Source organism: Octopus bimaculoides, chromosome 2, assembly GCF_001194135.2.
Source record: "Octopus bimaculoides isolate UCB-OBI-ISO-001 chromosome 2, ASM119413v2, whole genome shotgun sequence".
Taxonomy (NCBI): Eukaryota; Metazoa; Mollusca; class Cephalopoda; order Octopoda; family Octopodidae; genus Octopus; species Octopus bimaculoides.
In genome coordinates, this window is record NC_068982.1 from 137,546,735 (window position 1) to 137,558,140 (window position 11,406).

General features: G+C 38.8%; 1 protein-coding gene across 1 annotated transcript in view; it reads right to left on the bottom strand.

The window, feature by feature from the left end:
• Window positions 1–11,406, bottom strand: part of LOC106869423 (ankyrin-1) — a 68,085-nt gene that overhangs the window by 21,881 nt on the left and 34,798 nt on the right. The gene's annotated exons all lie outside the window — the stretch shown is intronic.

The following is an 11,406-nucleotide window of genomic DNA, read 5'->3' on the forward strand; positions in this document are numbered from 1 at the left end:
CTCACACACAAAATAGAGAGTGAAGCTTTTTGCCGTTGTTAGGTCAATACCGGAAGTTGACATTAAGGAACCTTTTTAAAGAAGTGAATCTTAAATATAAAGCAATATTATTTATTTTTAATTAAAAAAATCAAATGAAGTGCCTAACATTTATCCGAGGTCAAATTATTCATGCATCACAAGTATGGAAGCATTTGGTGAAGTCGATTTCACGTGAAAAGCGATTACACACACATCTCTGTTTTATATATAGTATAGATAAAGGTGGTTGGTGTTAGGAAGGGCATTCAGCTGTAAAATCAATGCCAAAACAGATACAGAAGCCTGGTGCAGGCCCCTGCCTGGCTAGCTCCAGTCAAACCGTCAAACCCATGCCAACTTAGAAGGCAGACATATAATAATAATAATAATAATAATAATAATAATAATAATAATAATAACAAAGGTTGTTGGTGTTAGAAAGGGCATTCAGCTGTAAAATCAATGCCAAAACAGATACAGAAGCCTGGTGCAGGCCCCTGCCTGGCTAGGTCCAGTCAAACTGTCAAACCCATGCCAACTTGGAAGGCAGACATATAATAATGATAATAATGATAATAATAATAATAATAATAATAATGATTATGATGATGATGATGATGATGATGCAGAGCACTAAATTGTAGGGCAATAACTTGGAAGGAAGCGAGAAACATAAACAGATCATGAGATGTGAATAAACTTTTGCCACTCCTACAACTATTATCAGAGAGATATCATATCAACAGATATGCACACCTACAAGAAACAACATATACATACATACATACATATATATATATATATATATATATATATATATATATATATATACACATACATACATACATACACATATATATATGGGAGAATATACAAATAATAACAACAGACGAGGACAGGTGGTGTAAATAACAAAAGTATATATTAGTATGACGCATATATATATATGTATATATATGCACACCACACGCACACATAGATAAAATGTTAGTTACTTTGTTAGTTGCATTAGCAAAAGGAAGGTAATATAAATCAATAAAGACAAGAAAGAGCAGGAGGAAGAAAGAAAGAAAGGCAGAGAAGGAAGAGAGACAGACAGAGAGAGGAGGAGTGATATGGAGAGGGTGGGGAGAGAAAGAGAAAGAGAAGAATAGAACTGTTTAAATGTCAGTACTTCCAAACTGAGGTGCAGTTTCAAATTACTAAAGCATGTGTTATTTGGCAAAGTTACCTTAATTTCAGTTGGAGATTCTTTTAATGACAATACCACATAGACATATGCACATCCGTTTGTGTGCGTATGTGTGTAAGAGAGAGAGAGAGAAGCAGCTGACCTTGCTATAGATAGGGACCAATAGCAAAAGAAGATTAGCCCAGTGTTTTCCAAACACAGCATCTCTTACATTACGAAAACAGAAGAATTTAACCCTTTCGTTATTGTATTTCTGTTGAGATGCTCTGTTTTTCTTTCAATTAATTTTAAATATAACAAAGAGTTTAGTAAAATAACTTAGTTATCATTAAGTTAGTGTTAGGAACATAAATTGTGACTAAGGTTTGGTGGAAGATTTTAATTAAAAACTTATGGAAACAAGACATTTGTACTACAGAGCCAGAGCTGGTTTCAGCCAAGTTGGTAACAAAAGGGTTAAGAAAGACCAGGTGAGATGTTTCTTTTGTGGTTAAGGTATTCATTGCCCACCTTAGTAGTTTCAGGTTGACTCCCACAGCATTGGCATGTTGGACAAGGGTCTAACTTAGTTTGACAAAGACAGCAGCAAAATTAGCACCAAAGTCCTAAAAACAATAAGTATTGGGGTTAATGTCACGTGATCAACCAGACTATCAGGTATTGCTATACATCACTATGCACAATGCACTTTGCATCATTTTAGCTTTTGTATGATGCTACCCCACCGACTAGGCAAGCAGGCCAGCATTCCCCACCCTGATCAGAAGACTATTCTGTCACAACAATACCCTATTTACAGTTGGGTAGACTGGAGCAATGTGAAATGAAGTGTTTTGCTCAAGAACACAATGTTCAGCTGATCTAGGGAATCAAAACATTGATCTCACAATTATGAGGGCAACACACCTAACCACTGGGTCATGCACCTTCACAAAGGGGAGAAGAGCGGGCCTACAATTGACTAAATCTTTGAAGGCAGTGTTTTGATTTAGCTGCTATGTCTAGCTAGATAAGCTGCTACATAATGGTTCCCAGGTAAACTTGTGAGTTCAAAAGATTGGTGAAGGATGGGATTGACTCACAAAGCAATTAACTAAAAATTTACCTGTGCTGGTGCCATGTATAAAGCGCCCACGCTGGTGCCGCATATAAAGTGCCTGTGCTGGTGTCACATATAAAGTGTCCATGCTGGTGCCACATATAAAGCACCCGTGCTGGTGTCACATATAGAGCACCCAAGCTGGTGTCACGAGAGCTTGACAGGTGTCTCCAACTAGCAGACCATTGCTACTCCAGACTGATGACGAGCAAAGACTCAGAAACATGCCTCTGGATGCAGGCTTAGCTGGGTGGAGGTGCTTGTCTCCTTGTAAACATAAGGACACAGGAAATGTGTCAAGGCCAACAGGAAGTGGTGCTGCTTCCAAGGGCTAAATAGAAGATTATTATTCCCTTCATGGGACTGTCACATTAATTTGACAGCATACAACTACTTTATATATATATATACTTATACAAATATACATACATACATATACACATATATATATGTATATATATTTACATATATACATGTGTAAAAGGTTGAATGTGGATTTGTCCTTTAATCGGAGTGGTTTCCAAAAACATTTCTAACGCTGATTCTTCATACTTTGCTGAGAGTTTACTGGTGTAAATTGGGATTGATATGAAAAGTAGTATTAGTATATTAAGTGCATGATTAATTTACAGAGTGAAGTTCTACAAATCCAATCATATTTGTCAAAAATGGAGGAGATAAGCTGTTAAAAAGTTGTAAGAAATTTATTCATGCATACAATCGTTTCGTACATAGATATAAATTCATTTTTGAATTTACAAATAACATAGTACTCATCAGTGTAGAGAAAACATAATAGGAACTTTAAAAAAGAGCAGAGAAGTAGGATCTATGAGTTTCATGTTTATCTGTTCCTATCTATGTGTGATAGCAATGGTAGCCATGCCAATTATATATTTCAAGGATGCCTTATCCTCATTAGGGATTAATTGATCCAAAATTTCATTGGTTTAATCTCCATCACATTAAAAGAAAATTTCTACGTTGTGTTATGGATTATAATAGTTAAATATAATAATATAAGAAAATGGAGAGATAAATATGTGTATTTAATTTATTTGCAGCATAGTTTGTTTTTAAGATATCAATACAAATACATTTCTTTTTTAAAAAAAACACCATAGAAGACTCAAAAACCTACACATGTTTTGATTCTGGCTCCTTGGTAATACATTATTCAAAATACAAGTTCATCATCATCATCATCATCATCATCGTTTAACGTCCGCTTTCCATGCTAGCATGGGTTGGACGATTTGACTGAGGACTGGTGAAACCAGATGGCTAAACCTTTGTTACCATTAAAACAAAAATCCTGAAGAGATTCTATCCCTTACAACTTAAATTCTTAATATTGGATTTAACCCAAATGTTTAGAATAATGTATTATTATCAAGGGGCTAGAATCGAAACATGTAGGTTCTTGAGTCTTCTACGGTGTTTCATAAAAAGAAATTTATTTGTATCGCCAGTACCGCCAGACTGGCCCTCATGCCAGTGGCACGTAAAAGCACCCACTACACTCTCGGAGTGGTTGGCGTTAGGAAGGGCATCCAGCTGTAGAAACTTTGCCAGATCAGATTGGAGCTCGGTGTCGCCTCCTGGTCTACCAGTCCTCAGTCAAATCGTCCAACCCATGCTAGCATGGAAAGCGGACGTTAAACGACGATGATGATGAGGAGGATTTCAAAAATAAACTCTGATGCAAATAAATTAAATATACATATTTATCTCTCCATTTTCTTATATTACTAATTTTATCTATATATATACATATATATATATATATCTGCAGAGAGCTAGGCTATATATACCTGCATAGATACATATTTACATGCATACATACCAGCAAACATACACAGATACATACCTGCATATGGACATATGTAAATACACATATACCTACCAGGGCCGGCTCAAGGTACCAACAACTCAGGCAGTTGCCTGGGGCGTGAAATTTTTTTTCCCACATGAGTTCTGGACCCCAGTTATGAACTCATTTGCATACAGCCAATCAGAGCTCAACTATCAAACTAATTTACGAGCGCATAACAAGTGATGGGCTATAAGATAAGGTCACTTGGGTAAGGAACGACCATGTTGCTTTTCTCTTTTAATAATGTTTGTTGTTCTTGTTAGGCATAATCTGAGAGCTAAATGGCACCTTTCCTGTCGCACTTTTCAAACAATCCTTCAACGGTCTGCCAGCACCAATGAGGTTTCTGCCACCAGCAACAACCTTTTTCAACTTGACAACAAGGTCAAGGTGAGCTCTGATTGGTTGTATGCAAATGAGTTCATTACTGAGGTCCGGAAAAAATTTCACGCCGGGTGCCATGTGCTTTTTTGTTTACATTTTCAGATTTTCTCCATGTGAAAGTTTTAAAAATTATACTTGTAAGGGCGCCAGCAACCCTAGGGCCAGCCTTGATACCTACGTACATAAATACATACAAGCCACCGTGCTAACACACACACACACACACACACACACCTGCATACAGACATACATATTTACTTATATACCAGATTGCAAACTTACGTACCTGCATTCAAATATGCACACCTATATCCATACATACCAACATATATATACGCACACATACACGCACACTACAGAAGAGCGTGTGTGTATGTGTGTGATGATAGAGACAGGCAGACAGACAAACCAACAGAGAAAGCTATGTTAGTGAATCGTGAGTCAGTGTTGTTTTCTGTCTGAGAATGCAGTCCTGGATTAACACTTAATATTTACATTTAATGTAAACACTCCAACTCACTCAGTGCCGCATTCATTTCCATTTGGCTAACGTTGCTTTCATATTTCCTTTTTTTTTTTTTATTGTTGTTGTAAATAGTCTTTCCCGTTCGTGTCTATTCTCTCGTTAAATGTTTACATGGATCAGATTGTCTTGTCAAATAACTATCTCGTATTCCATTTCTATTCCACACACTAGTTTATTTCCAGTTCTTCCTTATCATTAATCATATAAATATATAAATACACACACACTCATAGAGACACAGACAAAAAGATAGAGCGCAGAAAAAACATCAAAAGAAAATAATTTAACAAAGGGTGGCGGGGAGAAAGAGAAGGGGAAGGAGACAGAGACACATAAAAAAAAAGCAAAATAACATGTTAATTTCTGGCAACAAAACAACAATAAAAGATTCATTTACAAGGTGTTATCAGAAAGTTCCTTACCCCCATCTCAGACTTGCTATAAAAAAAAAAAAGTACATCTGTACTCCAGTGGATAATATATTTATACTCTCTAAATAGTTCCCTTCACAAGGTAAATTATAACGTTGGCAAGTTTCTATGCCTAGGCACGATACAATGACAAATGTCCTCTTCATGATGGCCTTCGAAATTCTACGCTGTGATTCTGTTAGAATTTCATTTACCATTTCAAGTGCTTGTGTGGTTAAGCGGTTAGCCTCCCAGCTACATTGTTTCAGGACCGAAACTGAAAAAAGCCTGTCATGTGTGTGTGTGTGTGTGTGTGGCGGGAAGAATTTGTGTTTCCTTGTCTTGACATTGTGCTTTAGTTAAAAACAAGTGTTACCATCATACAAGGGGTTTCCTTCAGTTATAATATTCTGTGAAAACATATCCAGCCTCAGGGAAATCCTACATTTTTGGAAGCTAGTGAGAGTTGGTGATAGGAAGGGTGTCCAGTTATAGAAAATCCACTTCAACAAATTCCACCTGGCCTGTGCAAGCATGGAAATGTTGACATTAAAATTATACTCTTTTATTCTTTTACTTGTTTCAGTCATTTGACTGCGGCCATGCTGGAGCACCGCTAAGTTACGGGGATGTAAACACACCAGCATCGGTTGTCAAGCGATGTTGGGGGGACAAACAGAAACACAGACACACAAACATATACACACACACATACACACATATCTATATATATATATATGTACGACGCGCTTCTTTCAGTTTCCGTCTACCAGATCCACTCACAAGGCTTTGGTCAGCCCGAGGCTATAGTAGAAGACACTTGCCCAAGGTGCCACGCAGTGGGAATGAACCCGGAACCATGTAGTTGGTAAGCAAGCTACTTACCACACACTCACTCCTACGCCTATATATGATGACAATCTCAAAGTGGAACGCCATCAGCTTTAATTTTGATTTTAGAAAACACAACAAAGTCACAGGGTAGAGTGGGATAAGTGAAGTCAGTATGGAGAGGATGGAAAGACAGCCATTTTGTTGTTTATCAAAACACTTTGGAGTATAAAGATACCAGTGTAGATTTTCTTTGAGATAATCCTGGCAGACTCAATAATTGATTCTAATCATGCAATAACTGACAAATTGTTCAACAACAGTCTTCATGAAGGAGTTCAATTTTGCTTTTTGTTCCCCACATTGTGACTGGTTGCTCAGAATGTCAACATTTTGAAGTGACACACAACCAGCCTTCAAAATGCACACGCCACTCAAAAACCAGTGTTTAGTCTAAAGAATCTTCACCAAAATCTTGCAGAAGCATTCTGTGAGTCTCTCGTAGAATTGTCAAGCTTCAGTCAATTTTTGATGATGGTATACCTGCATCTGAATAGTTACAAGCATGGCAGTGTGGTATAATGTTTGGCTCCCAACCACATGGTTCCAGCTGGAGTGCTTACATTAAATGTATATGGTCCCCCTCTCCCTTATCTGGTAGTCAATGAGGAAACTAGGGATAGATGAATGGTTAGTGAGAGCTGTGCGAATCATGTACAGGGACGCCGTTGCCAGTACCACCAGACTGGCTCTCGTGCCAGTGGCATGTAAAAGCACCCACTACACTCTTGGAATGGTTGACATTAGGAAGGGCATCCAGCTGTAGAAACTCTGCCAGATCAGATTGGAGCCTGGTGCAGCCATCTGGTTCGCTAGTCCTCAGTCCAACCCATGCTAACATGGAAAGTGGACGTTAAACAATGATGATGATGATGATTAAGTGGCTGAGTTCCTTTCGAGAGTTGGGCCTCACAAAGGCAATGACCGAGACCTTTGGCATTATGTCATGCTTGAGAAAACCCATCAAGCTGTGCAAAATCACAGTCATAGCAGATACTGGTGTCACACAAATGCCATCCGTGCCAGTGGCACGTAAAAGCACCCATTGCACTCTCGGAGTGGTTGGAGTTAGGAAGGGCATCCAGCCATAGAAACCATGCCAAGTCAGAGTGGAGTCTGGTGCAGCCTTCCACCACGCCAGCCCAGTCAAACCATCCAATCGATGCCAGCATGGACAACAGACGTTAAATGATGATGATGATTAAGTGTTAATCCAGGACTGCACTGTCTCATGACTAACATAACGTTCTCTGATGGTTAGTTTGTCTGCCTGTCTATCATTCCACACACACACACACACACACACACACACACACACACATGGCACCGTAGGCAAATGTCTTCTATTGTAGCCTTGGGCTGACCAAAGCCCTGAGAGTATATTTGGTAGATGGAAACTGAAAGAAAACCATTGCGTGCATGCACGTGTTTGTCTTTGTTTGTCCCTCAACATCACCTGACAACTGGTGTTGATGTGTTTACGTCCCCATAACTTCGCAGTTCAGCAAAAGAGACCAAAAGAATAAGTTCCGGGCTTAGCAAAAAAAAAAGAAAAGTAGGAGCTGGGGTCAATTCATTCAACTAAAAATTCTTCAAGGTGGTACCCCAGCAGGGCCACAATCTAATGAATGAAACAAGTAAGAGATAAAATGATGAATATTTTAGCCTCCATAGAGATCACAGAACCATTCTAACGACATCACAAAAACCTGTCAGCTTTCTCGTCCTTCTCCTGTCAAATGCATCATCATTACTATTCCGCTGCTTCATGTGGTCAGTCATCTCCTACTCACCCTCTCCCTTCCTAATGTTTGCCTCATTATAGATCACCTAACTCCTCCCCACTCATTTATTCCCCATCTCTCACACCTCCAATTCTCTCTTGCAACCTAACCCATCCACATTCCAGGTCCCTCTTCCCCCACTCATTCCAATTCGCCTTTAAGGTCCCTCCATCCTGATCACTCCCAACCCTGTCTTTCAAAATGTAAGTAGTTGTGTAGTTATTCTACAGCAAGAAAATTAACCCCAGTGCTCAACTGGTACTTATTTGATTGGCCCTAGAAAGATGAAAGGCAAAGATGACCCCAGTGGAATTTGAACTCAGGACAAAATACTACCAAGCATTTTGCCCAGTGCTAACAATTCTGCCAACTCAACACTTTACATGTGTTTATATACTATTGTTGTTATTGATGTTTAGTTCTAGGAAGAGAATTTTGGCCATACTCCTTGCAGGCCACCCTTTTTCCACCCCCTCTGGCCATGATGCAGTTGATAAGATTAAACTCCTCCTGCTGGTCAATTTCTATCAATAGAGAATGGGAAGCAGAGGAAAGCAGAGGGAGAGGTGGGCAGGGTATTTGGCAAACTTGTTTAGTACAGTATCTGGGGATACATAAGAGACAGACAGACAGACTTGTTCTGTACAAAATTTGGAGGTAGATGAGAGAATGAGAGAGAGAGAGAGAGAGAGAGAGAAAGAGAGAGAGAGGAATGGTGGGGTGGTAATGAAAAGATGACAGGGCAATTGTATACTTCAGGTTCTTGGTTTCAACATAACAAAAATAGATTAAGAAAAAAATATTAAAAAAAAACAACTGGTTAACAAAAATAGAACAAACAACACAATAATAATCAATAAATTATACAGAAATTGGCACTAGAATTCTTCTATTGATAGTTCTGGCTTTCATTTACGTCTATATTTTCACAAAGTCATTGTTGATAATATGTAATTTTGTATGAGAATGTTTCAGTTTATCAATAGAGAGAAGTGTTGGGAGCAGTGAGGGGGGGAGCCAACACGTAGCTAATAGGACAGTAAGGCAATCTCTAATTTATTGAATATTTCTACCACCACAACCACAACCACCGCCACCATCATCATCATCATCATCTCTCCTGTCTGTCTCTCATCCACTCACATCCACTGAACAAACAAACACCGCTTAAGGCCTCATATTTAAGGGGATGTGCTAGTTGATTAAGCCAATACCAATACTTATCACCATCATCACCATTATCATCATCAACAACATCAGCATCATCATCACCATCATCATCTTCATAAACATCACCATCATCAATTTCACCACGACCACCATCATCATCATCCCCTGGACATGACTGTCTCAAGTCCTATGACTCATGGGGCCAGTTACCCAGTTTCCATGACATAGAAGTGAGCAAGAACACAACAGTCCCCACCAGCACCACCACCGCCACCACCCGCTGAAGAGAACACTGATCCCTTGCAGGATTACGCATTTACAATTTAGTGGTTTGAAACAAAGTGAAACGAAGCGTTTCACTCAAGTAAACAACACACTGCCTGGACTGGGTATTGAAACCCTGACTTTGCAATTGTGAATGTTACATCCTAACCACCAGGCAACACCTTCAATAATTGTTTTATTTTATTGACTCTTGGATGCCTGGTAAAAAAACTAACTCCAAACTCCAGAAGGATTTGAACTCTGAATGTAAGGTACTTGTATAAATATGACAAGGCATTTTGTTCAATGCTCTACTGATTCTGCACATCCAATCACCTTATAATGGTAATAAGGAATTGTTTTATTTGCCACAGGTGTGTCAGATTAAGGAGGCATTACAGAGCTCAGTTATATAAGGTGTGAGAATTTACACAAAAATTGAATGGGGTAACAAAAAAAAAAAAACAAGAACTAAATGAGATAAAAAGTATATATTAGGCACAGAAGTGGTTGTCGGGTAGGAAGTTTACTTCAGGACCACATGATTCCAGGTTCAGTCCCTCTGTGTAGCATCTACTATAGCCTCAGGCCAACCAAATCCTTGTGAGTGAATTTAGTGGACGGAAACTGAAAGAAGCCCATCGTATATATATATATGTCTATGTTTGTGTGTCTGTATTTGTCCCCCACCATCACATGACAACTGATGTTGGTGTGTGTACATCTCCATAACTTAACAGTTCAGCAAAAGAGACCAATAGAATAAGTACTAGGCTTACAAAGAATAAGTCCTGGGGTTGATTTGTTCGACTAAATGAAAGAATATTAAATTCTACACCAGGTTAAGGCCTAAGTACTCTGTGTGTGTGTGTGTGTGCTTCTTTTCTACTCTAGGCACAAAGCCGAAATTTTTGAGGAGGGGTGCAGTCGATTAGATCGACTCCAGTACGCAACTGGTACTTAATTTATCAACTTCAAAAGGATGAAAGGCAAAGTCAACCTTGGTGGGATTTGAACTCAGAACATAAAGACAGACAAAATATTGCTAAGCATTTCACCCGGCATGCTAACATTTCTGCCAGCTCGCCGCATTTCTGCAATTATTTGGTAAGCAGTGCCGGTTTTACAATTCTGTAAATAATAATAATATTTTACAAGCTTAAAGCTTATAAGCGATCACCGTACATTGACTAAGGTAAATAGTCTAATATTGGGGCATATAAGCCCTCGACAGAAAAAAGTAAGGTTTGCTATATGCATAGAACTCAAACCCACACCTCTATGTATTCTTGACAAGTGTGTTACCATTTTACTAACGTACCCCTTTACAAGGGGTACGTTAGTGTAATGGTAGCACACTGAAAACAAGTGATAAAAGATAGTATAGAAATAGTGATGATGTTGACAAAGTCACTCAGATCCTGGTGGACAACCAACAAAGGTCAATAATGTAAGCCCGTCTGTGAAGGATAAGAATCCTCTCCTGACTGTGATTCTCCAGCCTACATGCATAGACTAAGAGCAGACATAAATATTTGTGGAATATTTTTGGTGAAAAATACATTGCTAAGACCTAATTGCTAAGACATGCAAATGCCATGTTACCACCTGTGTGTGCATATGCATACAAGCTTGCATGTTATCTATGCCAGTATAGAAACCAGATGCAAAATGATGATAATGGTGACAATATGACATTTACAGGTGAGCTGGCAGAAACGTTAGCACGCCGGGCGAAATGCTTAATGGTATTTCATCTGCCATTATGTTCTGAGTTCAAATTCTGCCG